Source organism: Tupaia chinensis, unplaced genomic scaffold, assembly GCF_000334495.1.
Source record: "Tupaia chinensis unplaced genomic scaffold, TupChi_1.0 Scaffold000018_1, whole genome shotgun sequence".
NCBI classification, from domain to species: Eukaryota; Metazoa; Chordata; class Mammalia; order Scandentia; family Tupaiidae; genus Tupaia; species Tupaia belangeri.
The window spans coordinates 2,298,580-2,312,892 of NW_006159448.1; the positions used below are offsets into that span (position 1 = coordinate 2,298,580).

General features: G+C 38.7%; 1 long non-coding RNA gene across 2 annotated transcripts in view; it reads left to right on the forward strand.

Annotated features, from left to right (window-relative positions):
• LOC102480880 (uncharacterized) overlaps positions 1 to 14,313 on the forward strand; it is a 39,804-nt gene that overhangs the window by 16,922 nt on the left and 8,569 nt on the right. The gene's annotated exons all lie outside the window — the stretch shown is intronic.

Consider the following 14,313-nt stretch of genomic DNA (forward strand, 5'->3'; position numbering starts at 1 on the left):
ATATATATATACACACACACACACCTTCCAGGCATTTGATAGTGTTGGCAGAAGCATGAAAAGGCCAAGAAGGGGAGATTGGTCCAGAGGCCCTTCCTAATTACATCACCTATTTACAGGGCCTTTAATGACCCAGGTACTTCCCTTTAACTATTTTCCTTTGTTCTTGAGTCTCCTGAGTAGCACTATTATTATTATTCTACTTTTACCAGTGAGAAAAATGAGACTTACATAGTTAAGTCACTTTTCCAAGGTTACAGTCAAGCTAGTGGTGACCCCAAGCCATCTGACTTTAGAGCCAATACGTGCATCCTCCCATTATCCCTTTACCTCCGTCTGAGCATCTCATCTCAGTTCTCAGTATTTCCTTCCTCCTACTGTTCCCTGCAGACATCAGGGCTCTTGTGTTGCCTTGGCTGCTAACAACTCTCTTTCTCTTTTATAATTCTCGATGAATCCTCCCTGCTCCAAGCCTGTATTTTCCTTGCTTTGCATATTTAAGAGTAGAGTGCAAATAAACTAATAGAAATGTGTGTGGTGGTAGACAAACCTTTTCCATTTGCCTGCAAAAATCACTTTATATCTGTTGCCATGTATCTTGATTATATGCAAGATTGACCCTGCCTGCGTGAAGTGATTAGAACTCCAAAATGCTTCCAAATTATGTTCTCTGATTCATTTGTTGGCTCTGTTGTTCATTTTCCCATTTATTCATTCTTCAAATAGGTGTTTATGGAGTACTTATTGTATTCTTTGGGGAATACAAACACAACATGTGGTTTTTGATCTAAAATATCTCATAGTCTAGTGAGAAGATGAACAGTAAACAATGCTACAATGTAGGTAAATATTATGCTATAAGATACTCTGGAAAAATATGGGGCTTGACAGGAGGGGCACCTGACCTGACTGAAGGCAGTTAGGGAGGTTTCTTGGCAAAGTAAAGGAGAGCAGAGGTGACCCTCTGGGAGAGACAGATCATCTTGTTCAAAGATGGAGTCAGAAAGTCACATGCTTTCACATAAATGCCCATGGCTCAGCTGCGGTGCAGAGAGAGGAGTAAAGAGCTGGAAGAAAAAGAAGAGATTGCAGAGAAACATCAGTTCTTTAAATTTTTATATGACTTGAGGAGGAGCTTGTACTTTATCTTAAAGAGTCAGGGAATTACCTTCTGAAATGGATTTTTATATATAATTGACATACAACAGCAGTATCTAAAGAAAATCATTTGATAAGTTTTGACTGGGACACACACTCACAAAACCATTACCACAATTGATATAATGATTATATTTATCACTCTCCAGATTTCTTCTTCTTCTTTTTCTTCTTCTTTTTTTTAGGTTTTCCCATAGGACATGTATACAGAGAGATAGAGTGAGGGAAAATGAGAAATCACCCATCAGTAGCAGGCCATGCTACAATCTCTTCCCCTCCAGTCTTCTTTCAGGATTTTGGTCACACATGCACACACACCTGGCATGATTTTTAAGCTGCCAGGTCTGTGACTTGAACTGACTGCAGTCAGCCATTTGAGAGTCTAGCACCTTATCTATCTGGCCACCTTCTGCCACCCCCCCGCCCCCGCCTTGCCATTTTAAAATGCTTTCTTCCATCCCTCACTGACAGACTCTTCTCCTAGTCCCAGACAATCATTGACCTGCTTTCTGTCAATATAGAATTTCACAGGGCTGGTAGATGGCATGGAGGTTAAGAGCAATGGATTCCCACATGGCCAACCATGGTTCGAGTCCCAGACCCAGAATCTTGCTTTCTCATTTTCTCTGTCTCTTTCTTCCTGATCAAATTAAAACAATAACAATAATAAATAAAGTTAAATGAAAATTTTTTTATAAAATAGAATTTTACATAAATAAAATGTTATAGAATGTATTCTGATTTTTTTCAGTCAACATAATTATTTTCATATTTATTCTTATTGCACGTATCAATGGTTCATTCCTTTTTATTATTCAGTTACATTCTATTATATGAATATATGACAATTTGTTTTTCCATTCAACCTGTTAATGAACATTTGGATATTTCCAGTCATTGGCTATTACAAATAAAGCCACTAGTAGCATATGCAAATCTTTGTATGGATATATGCCTTCATTTTTCTTGGGCAAATACCTAAGAGTGGAATAAATGGACGGTATATTAACTGTATGTTTAATCTTAAAAAACTGTTTCCCTAATAGTTATATCACTTCACGTTCCCATTAGTGGTATGAGAATTCTAGATCTTCAACATACTTGCAACACTTGGTATGTTCAGTCCTTTTCACTGTAGCCACCTAGTCTAGTGGGTTTATAGTAGTATCTCATTGTGGATTTAATTTTTATTTTTCTTATTACTAATGCTGTTTAACAACTTTTAATGCTTATTTTCCAACTATATAATGCTTTTGGTGATGTACCTATTCAAATCCTTCAACCTCTGTCCCTACTAGAAGTTTTTTGTTGTTGTTAAGTTTCCTTTCTCTTTCTCTCTCTCTTTCATTTTTAATTGACAGAGGGAGCATGCACTTGCCAGAGAGAAACAGAAAGAGGGAGCAAGTATCCCCGCAGTGGGGGATGCTCACACAACAGTCCTTTTTCCTCCAGTTCTCCATCCCATCAGGATTTGGGGCATGCACTATGGTGTCTTTTTAAGTCTCTGGGGTAACAGGGATTCAAGTTGTGGTTGACCATGTGAGATCTGGTTCCCTTAACCACTGCGCTGGCTGACCCAGGGTGTTTGTTTTCTTTGAGAGGTCTTAATATATTCTAAACACAAGTGTCTCATTAGATAAATGATTTGCAAATATTTCCTCCCATCCTGTGGCTTGCCTTTTCATGTCCTCAACAGTGTTTTTGAAGGGTATCTAATGACCAGTCACTTAGAGGAATACAAGCACTTGCACAATGCCCTTGCTGCAAACTGGGACTACTCTGAAGGGACACCGCAGGTTTAGAGCCACCCGTGGGAAGGGCTGGGCACTGCTTTGCCTTTAAACCACCTTCTCCCTAGGGTCCATCTCCATTCCACAGCTCTTATTCCAGAGGCTGCTCTAGGACAACCTCGTGCATGCAGACCTCCATCCTGAGTCAGTTTCTAGGAAACAGGCCTAAAAACTAGACCTGCATTTGTTTTTACTTGTTTTAAATCCTTATGCTGCAAATGAATCCTATCTACTGTCCATAGAAAAACCTGTACTTTGAAGCACGTTTGTCACTAGTTACAATTTCTGGAAATGAAGTTTAACTCAAAATATTCTTAACCTCTTACCCTCTTGTTACCTTCAATAGGTAACAGATAACCTTCTCACAAGAAGCCACAGATCATGCTACTGTTTTCCTGTCATATGGTGCTAGCTGTAGTGTTCCACTTCCTTTTCTCTCCTACCTCCTCTCTAGCCAACCTCACCTCTACCCTGCCCTGCGAACTCAGCCGTTTAGATATTCATTAGGAGGAATTGCTCTTTGTTGTCCTATATCTGCATGGCGCAAATGATTGGTGAGCACTGACTTACTGCATAACAAACTCAGTGTGAGTCATAGAAACTTTGTGGCAGTTCCTTAATTTCCAAACGGGAGTGGCACCGTCAAGGAGTGGCAAAGACAGACACCTTGTGGGGTGAAGCCCCAACAGAGTTGTATGAACCTGCATTTGCAACACGCTTTACCTAAGACAGAAAAGCATCAGTTGTGCATAGTAAGCACAGAGGGACGAAGAGGTTGGTTGAAGTAATAGGAATATTCTTCAAGCTATCGCTTGACATTGGTATTCTTTCATTGACTTGCTGTCCTTGGGTGGAAAATTATTTTAGAAGTTGTTCAGTACATTGTGGTGCCACCCCCCCCAAACCCCTCCAATTTAACAAACAAAACAAAAGAAAACAAAAAAACACTAAACCTGAAGTCTCTCTTTCAGAATTCCCCACAGTTTGGCTTTTCTCATTCAAGTGTTTGGATAGTAAATTTACCTTTACACATGTTTGTGCTCCCAGCCATACATATCAATTTGTAAAAAGCCAAATGGAGAACAGTTTAGCATCAGTGAAAATGTCAGGAAAATGCCCAGAAGGCACTAATGCAATACTGGAGTTTCAAATTTTGAGAAGAGAATTAGGCCACTAAATCAGTTTTCCTGCTTGTGTCATGGACCATGGGGAGGTGTCCTAGTTCTTTAAAAAAAGGGCATCTGAACCTCACTCAGTAAAACTCACAGGTCTGTGTTGGGGACCTATGGGAAACCTTTGGACTTGAAACTAATTGAATCTGCATTGAAATGGCCTTTTTCTTTCCTTATTAAATATCTGATTTGCTCCACAACCTTTTTCTTTGGCTTGCTTGCATTATTCTTCTCTAGCTGCACAAATTAGCTATTCTCCAAAGTTAAAAGGAGGGGGTGGGGAATGGAGACGAAATCATTCTTTTCATGAGATTTTGGATATAACTTTCCCTTTTGTGTTAAAGGAAAGAACACACCTCCTTTGGTGAGAGGGGAGAGGATCCAGTTGTCAATGCAAAGCAGTATTACACTATCTCTGATGCCATAGCTGAAGCTAGAACAGCCTTTGCATTTGGAAAGTGAGGAAGGATGACGGCATACTTGTAGGCCCATGATTATCATTCAGAGCCATACTGTACAAACTCTGCCTCTGATTATAGGCCGAATCTGCTCACGACCACATTTCTTTTCCAGGGCTTGACAGATTGTGATTTTTCAACCATTTCCTTATTAACATGCTGCCTGTTCACTCTATCTCCTTTTGCTGCACCTGCTGTGATAGTGATTGTCTTGTGTATATGGGTACCATTGCCTTCAGAGATTAAGGGCGTATTGTGAGCAGAAATAAACCACTGGATTTATCAGTGACTGTACAAATTCCACCCATCTTTTGGACAATAACTGAAAGGTCTCTCCTGGGAAGGTAATGTGTTCTTTGGGAATTGTGGGTTAAAAACTTATGCTTATGACCATGCCTATCTCTCTTTTCCCACTCCCTCATCCCTTCTACTTTTTGATTTATAATTGCCTTGCATAACCAGAAAAATGGAAAGTAGGTAAATTTTTTATATTTGGAAAAAAGTGACAAATTTTCCTAAGTTTATAAGGTTTTTCTAGCAGCTCTAGAAGGCTTAGTTGACTACAGATTCACATTTTTCGTAAATACCCTTCTAATTCTTACCTTTATACAAATCTTAGAGATAAAAGTAATAGATTATTAAGAAATATTAGCAGTAGTTCACTGCAGAGCTTAGTAAGACAATTCTTAGTTTAACATTTTTGAAAATTATTTAGTCTACTTAAACACTGCAAATTTATAGATGGTAGAAAGGTTTGCTCAGCTCTGAGGTCTGGATCTGTGAAGACAGCCCTGGAGAAAGGAAATCTTGAGTTTGGTTCACCTTTTAATACTGAAAAATACATATTCCAAGGTTTTAAGCGAAAGGCATCCTTACTTTTCTCTCCTAATTGGCATTTTTCATATCTAGGGTTAGTTTGAGGCAGGGTGGATATTCAACTACTTATGACTTTGCTTTGAATTTCCGGCTACAGAGCTTTTCAGGGGATGGAGTCAATCTCTTGTTGGGTAGAATATAGGTGGGTATATATTGGTACTGGTTTACTTTCTAGCACAGTTCAGAAATAAATACTTTTCTCCTTGCATATTACTTTACATCATTGGAGTGACTAGGGCTGCTCCAGTTTTATGTGTGAGTAGGAGGGAAACTTCCCTTCTCCGGCACATGTACCTGCTAGAACACTGACATTTCCAATTTAGAATTCATAGGAGCAAGTTAATAAATACTAGGCAAGAAGCAATCAAAGGTATGGAAGTTTAATTAAGGACAAAAATCATAACTTGGGAAGACAGAGTCACAAATCAGTTGTAGGTGCTCAGTTATATTTGTTTTTCTTCATGCTATCTTTAACATGAAAGAAGGAAGGAAGGAAGGAAAGAAGGAAGGAATGAGGGAAGGAGAATAGAAAAAGAAAGAAAGGAAGGGAGAATAAAAGGTAAAGGAAGGAAGAAAGGAAGGAGAAAAGGAATGAGGTAACTGTCTTTCACTTTATGTATCATTTCACTTCATTTGGATAGTGATTTAACTAATGCGGCTATCAGCATTCTCTGTGACCATTCAGAAATATCATTTAGAAAAACTTGTAGAGTTAGAGCCTTATTGTAAGAAGTAATACTCTGAAAGACTATGGGGATATATGTATACTTATAAATTTATCTTTGACTCATAAACTGCCTCTAATAAAAATTATAATTGTGCATAATCCTTTACTTCTGCGTAGTTGTGGTAGGTTTCATTGTGTAGGTATATGTGACCTTTGTAGATCCATCTCAGCCTTGGTTGTATGAAATACTTTTGTAACTAATAAATGCATGGTTTCACTAAATAAATTGGTAATTATGTCCTAAGTAATTTTACAAGAACATTTTAGCAGCAGAATTGAAAAAAGTTTCAAATGATGCAGGTTAACATCTGCATGTATCCACTGTCAACTTGAGCTCATTTTCTGGTTGATGAGTGAAATACATTGCATCTGTCAATGGAAAATTTGAAAATACTGTGGAAGATGGTTGGGGGATAAAGAAGGACATTTATTGGTCTACTTAATAGTGATAGGGTATAACAAAAGTGGGGATCAAACAGAGGCTCTCTTTCTTCCATGGCTATAATGAAGAAAAAAAACAAAAGCTGAATTTCTTGAAAAATTAAAAGTGGGATTGTTCAATTTTTTATTTTTTTGTACCGTCAAACTGGCCTTTAAAATTTGGGCCACACAATACACATATACGCAGTGAATTAATTGGTCTGTTAATGTAGTTCTCGAAAAGCTCAGTTATACCTTTTGTGTGTGAGAAAGTGAGAATAGCCCACAATAGCCCCAGTAGCCTGGGAGCCTATCTATGCCACCGGAAGTCTCTTGTTCCTAATTCCTAACTTGGAAGTCTATGTCTACTTCTGCTCAGAAGTCCATTGTCTCAGGGAAGTCCTTTAAAACCCCTGGGCCCTGAATTGCTTTTATGTAAGATACAGAAATTTCCAGGGGCGGGGGTGGGAAATCCCCATGAGGACTGTAGTGCTCCAGTCTGAGATAGTTTATGATGCTTCCCAGATGCTAATTTGTGGAGGAGATTGGTAGATTTGTAAACAAATTCTTTTGACATGAAGGTTTGAATTGTGTGTTGGAAGGAATTGTTTGAATAATTGGCTTGAATGAGTTTAATTGGTTATAAGAGAGTGTTTTCTTTCTGTTTTTGTGTTTCTGGGTGATGTAATTACTGTGTATGTTGAGTCCCTGCAGGAATGGTTTAAATGTTGGATATTCTGAATTGTGTGGGTTGCAAAAGCATGCCCGTTGATATCTATGGATTTGTTTGGTTCTCCCTGGTGTTATCGCTATCCTGTAACAAAAGGAAGTTACTATCTTGCCTCCACCAGGCACTAAGTCTCCACCTCATTCCCCATAAAGAGATGCAGGATCACCTCCAGCAGATCTGTTGGAACTGGTGAACTGTAGATGCCTTCCTTCTTCCACTGAGGAGGAAGGGGTTCCTATGCCTGTTGGAGAACTAGGCTCTCCTGTGAGCCTATTGACTTGAGGAACAGTCATATTATTCCACTCTCTCGATTCCTCCTGATGAACTTAAGAGGGACTTCAGTGGAGATTTAAGGATGGTAGCAACGAAATCTGTAAAAGAGAGTGAGTCATTGGCAGCAACCAACACCGATGTATGGGAAATCGCTAGATAACCAAGAACTTGGTGTCCTCCTGGCCAACAGAGTTGACAACTGTGAGTATAGGTTGAGGGCAACCTAAAATACTAATTAGATACGAATTGGGCTTTGCTATCCTTCCAGAATTCTTCTACTATAATGCTGCTTTATGATTATACAACATTCATTTGGAAATCTCGAAATATAAGTCATAGCATTAGATGGCTGGAGAACTTTTAGAAATAGTTACATAGTTTAATGACCCACAGCTTTAAGCTTTTTATATATAGAGTAAGTAGAAGTTCCAAAAGGTTAAGTTAATTGTTATAGTCCTCTAGCAGCAAGTCACTACAGAGGTCAGGAATAGGATAGCTGCCGTGAAAGGATATTGGATAATTTCTTTTCTTTTTTGAGAAATAAAAGTGAAAGCATTTCATATCATTGGAGCTTTGTCATCTGCAGAAAGTAACTTTTAATGTATTATTTGGAAGAAAGCATAGAGATATCTGCCTTTTTTACCTGACCATGAAGCCCAGAGGGCCACTGGTAGCACAGAATCTAGAAGACACTTTGTTTCTCATCTATCCTGCTGATAGGAATTTTAGGGTCTGTAAATTCTATGAGAAAGATTATGCGGGGGATATGCAGGAAGGGTACACCAAATCTAACAATAACTAGAAAGAAGAGAAATTTTTCTATTGTAGGGGCTCTAAAACTTTCTTGAGTCATGACTATCTCGGCAGTCTGGTGAAGCCTATCTATCCCTTCTTAGAATATTATTTTTAAAATGCACGATATACAACACAAAAGACTCAAAGAAAACACATCAAAATACGGCTATGAAAACTGGGGCCAGCGGGTGGTGTAGTGGTTAAGGCACTGGACTTGCACACGGCCAACAGTGGTTTGTGTCCTGGACCTGAGGCTTGGAAAAATCCTAAAAGGAGATTGGAGGAGAAGGAATTTCAGTGTGGTTACCCCCCTGGGGAGAATTTCTCATTTTCCCTCTTTTTGTCTCCTTCTGGTGAGTACATGTGCCTTCATATACCCTAAGGCAAAAACCTAAAAAAAAAAAAGTGAACAGTTTTATAGTTTTAAAACACTGTGATATACAAATATGTGTATTTTTGTCTTCTCTTTTCTTTCTTTCTTTCTTTCTTTCTTTCTTTCTTCTTTCTTTCTTTTTTCTTCCTTTCTTTCTTTTTTTTTTTTTTTGGAGTTTTTCCTATAGGGTGTGTGTGCTCGCCAGAAAGACAGAGAGAGAGAGAGAGATAGAAAACGAGAAATCACCCCCCCAGGGGGTATCGCCATGTCGCAATCCCTTCTCCTCTATTGTCCTCTCGGGATCTTGGGCACGCACGCACATGCGCCCAGCATAAGTTTAAGTCACCAGGTCCAGGACTTGAACCGTGGTCAACTACATAGGAGTCCAGCGACATAGCCATTATGCCAACTGCTGGTCCCAAATACGTGTATTTCTTATTTATGTATTACACAGTAGAATCTAGTGGCTGGCCTAATTATTATCAATTCAGAGTAATGACGTATACAGGTTTTCAAAATATTTTTAATGACTACAATGAGCAATAAAGGGCATCTGTAAATTCTGTCTATGACAGTCACAGGTACTGCGAATAGTACAGTGGTTTGGTTCCTGTATTTAAATGTTAATAAAATACTAAATTTTAATTAGATGCTAGTGAACATAAATAATGGATTCATTTTTTTCAAAATCCAAGTTCATGGATCCTTTGAACTCTATCTCTTCACACTTTTCTGTGGGCTCAAGATTAAGAACTCCTCCTCTGTTGCGCTTCCAAGTCACTTTTTAATACTCATTTCTCTGAGATAGTGTTCAAATAGGGGTTTTTAATAGATTTTTCAAATAGGAGACAAACTGGTAGGTTCACTGGAGGAGAATTGAGTGGAAGCAACAGACGATTGCAGCAAGAACACAGTCTGGGTGAATCCTACATCAAATTAGAAAGTAATAGAGTTTTCTTCTTTTCCACTCCCCATTCTTTTACCTAGCCTACCTCCAAGTCAGGGGCTCAGAGCTTCTGAATGATCTGAACAATTTAATTGGTTGTAATTATTAGTGACAATGCTTTAGCCTTCACATGGTTATTTTTTAAAGAGAATTTTGCCTTATGATACGTGTGCTTGCAGAGAGAGGAAGAGTGAGAGACAGTGAGAAGGAAAGTGAGAACTCACCCCTCAGGAGGAAAGATCATGTCGCAATTCCTTCTCCTCCATTCTGCTCCTAGGATATTGGGCATACATGTACTGGTGCTTCACATGAGTTTCATGCCACCGGGTCCAGGACTTGAACTGCAGTCAACCATGTGGGATTCCAGTGATGTAACTGCTTTGCTATGTGCTGGCCCCTCATATGGCTATATTAAGTGGTGTATGCTAATATAATATGTACAGGAGATAACACTTTTTTTTTTTTTTAAAGATTTTTGCTGTAGGTTGGATGTACTTGTCAGAGAGAGACAGAGAGAGAGAGAGAGAGATAGTGAGAGGGAAAGTGAGAAATCACCCCCATGGGGGGATGGCCATGCCACAATCACTTCTCCACTATCTTCCAGGGATTGCACATATGTACATGTACCTGCTGTGGTTTTCCTTTTTTTTCTTATTTATTTATTTATCATCATAATCTTGTTTATATTACATTGGATTTCATATAACTTTACAGTGTATTACATTGCTTTATCAAAAGGGAATGCCATGCATGTCAGTCAATACAGAGACATTAATTTCCCTACTTCATCATTCGATATCTTTTCATTGTTTTTTCCCAATCATTATTATTATTATTACAATTATTTTTTTAAACAATCACTATTTCTCATTTTGCTTGTAAAAAGACTTTACCCATCATGAAATACTTCTCAGACCAATCCAGTCGAGAATACTACACATGTCATCATCAACAGGTAATAAGCCATATCTGTTTCTCACTAACATCCTGACTCTCTATTTGTTCTCTTGCTATCTTTCTCTATCCTCTTCCCTTCACCCCCACATTCCACACTGTCTTATTCTCGTTAAGTTCTTTCACTGATTTTATGTCCTCCAATATTTCGCTCTCTACAGTAGAGTGCAGATAGTTGGTATATATTAAGTGGATACATACAATGTCTTTCTTTCATAGCCTGGCTAAGGATCTATTGCTGAGTGAAGTAAGCCTGCTGTGGTTTGCCATGTCTGTGTCTCAAACCATGGCCCACCATGTGGAAGTCTAGTGCCTTAGCCACTACACCACCTGCTGGCCCCCAGGAGATAGCACTATTTAATCCAAGGTAAATTGGTAACAATGATGAATTTTTGGGATTGTCAGCACCAGTGTAGATGGGGAAAAGGATGTTTTTGGCCATTACTGATATCTTTCCATCATCATATGATAGGCTGTTTTTTTTTAGAGGTTTTTGTTATAGGATGCGTGCACTCGCCAGAAAGACAGAGAAACAGAATGAGACAGAAAGTGAGAAATCACCCCATCCCCCCCACACCCCAGGAGGCATGGCCATGCCTCAATCCCTTCTCCTCCATTCTCCCCTCGGGATCTTGGGCACACATGCACACATGCCCAGCGTGAGTTTAAGCCATCAGATCCAAGACTAGAACCATGGTCGACTACATGGGAGTCCAGTGACATAGCCATTACGCTAACTGCTGGTCCTGTGATTGGCTATTTTTTTTGCCACTCGTAAGTCAGTTGTAGGTTTTAGTAGGCAAACATGAGAAGTAGCTTTTTCAGTTTGTTTTTGGTTCTACTTATCCAGGCAGTAACATTTCCCTAGGGGCAAGCAAATACTCCTTCAAGTTGAACATCTCATTTTCAGTGCTGTCATTTGAGGTGATAGTCATTTGTAGTTTGTAGAGGAACGAGTTCACTCATATGAGTGAACAGATGGGTTAATAAAGCCATCTGAAGTATAACCTGGTTCACGGCCCATTTCGGGGATATCCATCATGCTGTCATGATGCTGAAAGCTAAACTACCGATAGTCTATTATTATAAGCATTTTGAAAACCAGGATTAAACCTAATGCAAACCAGGCCCATATCAATACAGATTAGGAAGGCATGTTTGACTTTGAGGCTTTAAGACATAAAGGTGGCTCAACGTCTGCCTCTATTACTCAGCTAGTAGAACATCTAGAGAAAATATTGAAGCTATGACAATAAATTCATTTCATAAAAAGAATTAAAATAGATTTTGTGCTATTTTATTTTAAAATGTATCTTATTTATTTCCTAACTTTTCTAACTATGAAATGGTTTTGGCATCTTGACAAAAATGATCGCATAAATGCAAACATACTTTTTAAAGAATTGACATTCTATGGGTTTTAGGTGAAGGGACTCTTAAATGTATTATTTTAATTATATTTCCAAGCTCTTTACTTTTTGTAGTGAGCTCTGTTTTGTTTTATGCTTTATCACAGTACACACTGAGATTTGTTTCAAAGCCACATAAGAGGGAGAAAATGGAAAGGTAGTAAGAGACGTAACCACAGTGGCTAGGGCTCTTCAATGTTCAACTCGAGCATAGATGGCAATCAACCAGCTCTTCCTCTGCTTGACACAATTAAGAGCCAACATAGAAACTCAGGCAAATTGACTCCTCTCAAGGAGAAACTATGCAAAAATATCCCAATATCAGCAGTTTGTGTATCTTGGTAGGAAAGGAACACAATGAGTTTGTGGAGACCGATCACGTTAAAAAAAAAAAAAGAAAAGAAAAGAAAAAGTGAGATGTTGTAAAGAAGAATTTACCTTTATACTTCTCAGCAAAATTTGTGCACAAAGAAATCGTTTAAATGTTTAATAAATATGATATATAAAATAGAATACTAAAAATATCCACATTCTATTTATCATGGGAGAGTTATACTTTTTGTTACAAAAAGTGCTTTTCAAATAAATACAACTCGCATACATTGATTTAGTTTCAATACTTTTGGAGCAGATCTTTGGGAAAGGAGGGAGAAAAAAAGAAAAGAGCAAAGCAACTTCACTCTACAGGGAAGTCATAGTCTCTGAGTCTGGGTGGTACTTCTTGTTCTTACTTCCTTTTTGCTCTGACCCTCCGCCCCCCTATTTTTTAAAGAATTATTTTATTTCATTGACTCATAACTTTCACCCTCATCTAATAAGACCTCACCATTTGAATGAGAGCCTCAGTCCACATTTCCATTCCTCCAGCAATACTCTTTAAAACAAGGAAATGCTGGATTAGCTCAATGTTTCTCAAGACTTCACCTTAAGTGACCTGAAGAGCTTTTTAAAAATAATCTCAGTTCTGGGACTAGCAGGTGGCATAGTGGGTAAAGTGCTGTACCACCTGGCCAATCACACAGTAGTCCAAGATCTGGCGACTTGACAAGTGCATGCTCAAAGTCTTGAGAGGAGAATGGAAGAGAAGGGATTGTGGTGTGGTTAACCACCTCAGTGGTGATTTCTTTCTTTCTCTGGCGAGCACACACACCCTGAGGCTAAAACCTTGAAACAAAAAAACAAACAAAAAAACCAAGCAAACAAACAAGAAAACTAGACCCAATTCCTTGAGCTATTTCTAAAAATTCTGAGGCCCAGGCACTGCTCTGTATTTTTAAATCTCACTATGTGATTCTCTGTGCGACCGAAGTGGAGACCAGCAGCTTTGCTAAGGTCTCTCCAGCACTGACGTTGTGTGATTGGGTGAATAATTTACGTCTTCCTAATTCTACAGAAAAACATAAGAAGTTCTAAGCAATTCCTTTGATAACCGTTTGGAGGTTATCTTACATCCTGCCACTAGATGGCATAGGCAATTCTTGGGATAGAGAAGATTCTGGTTATCTGGGATTTTCATTTTCCCTCTGCAATCTACTTGAGACACATAGCTTAGGAAGCTTCGTGGGGACATGACTCTTTAGCGCCTTTCCTTAGGCTAGAGCCCTAGAAGGCATAGCGGTTTTGGTTGACAAGTTTGTAGAGGGAGACTCATTAAACATTGTCTGAAGGGAGAAAGTGAACCCTCTGCATCAATATGGTTTACATTTTTCTTATTTCCAGCAGGTGTATGCCCCTTTACTCTTCTCTATAGTGTTCTCTCATTCTTCATTGGTGGCCTTTCTTTTCACTTCTTTCTCTTCTTTTTCTTGGCTTCTGCCTCTAACTACTATTTATAAGCTGGCTATAACAAACTAATGGTGGGTTAAATTTTATTGTGTTCCTTTCACGGTCGATACAAATTTCAGGAATTCAAAAATGATTCCTACAACATGGCTGGAAGGGTGAACCTATTCAGGTTACAATGGGAACATTCTTATTCTGAGGGCTTCCTCTGCAATGTTATGTTCTTTCTTAACAGCTGTAGCAGCACCAGCCAAATCCAGAAAGAAAAAAAGAATTTTATGCCCTATCAGGGAAAAACAGTCAAAATCCTTTCCTCTTTACAGCCCAATTCGGGTGAGGGCCAAAGCTGTTAGCATACTCATAAGTAGGGGTTTTGCACAATAATAGGGTGTTCTTTACTGCTTTTCATTGGAAGATCTCGAAGCACACTTGGTGCTTTATTCTGTAAAG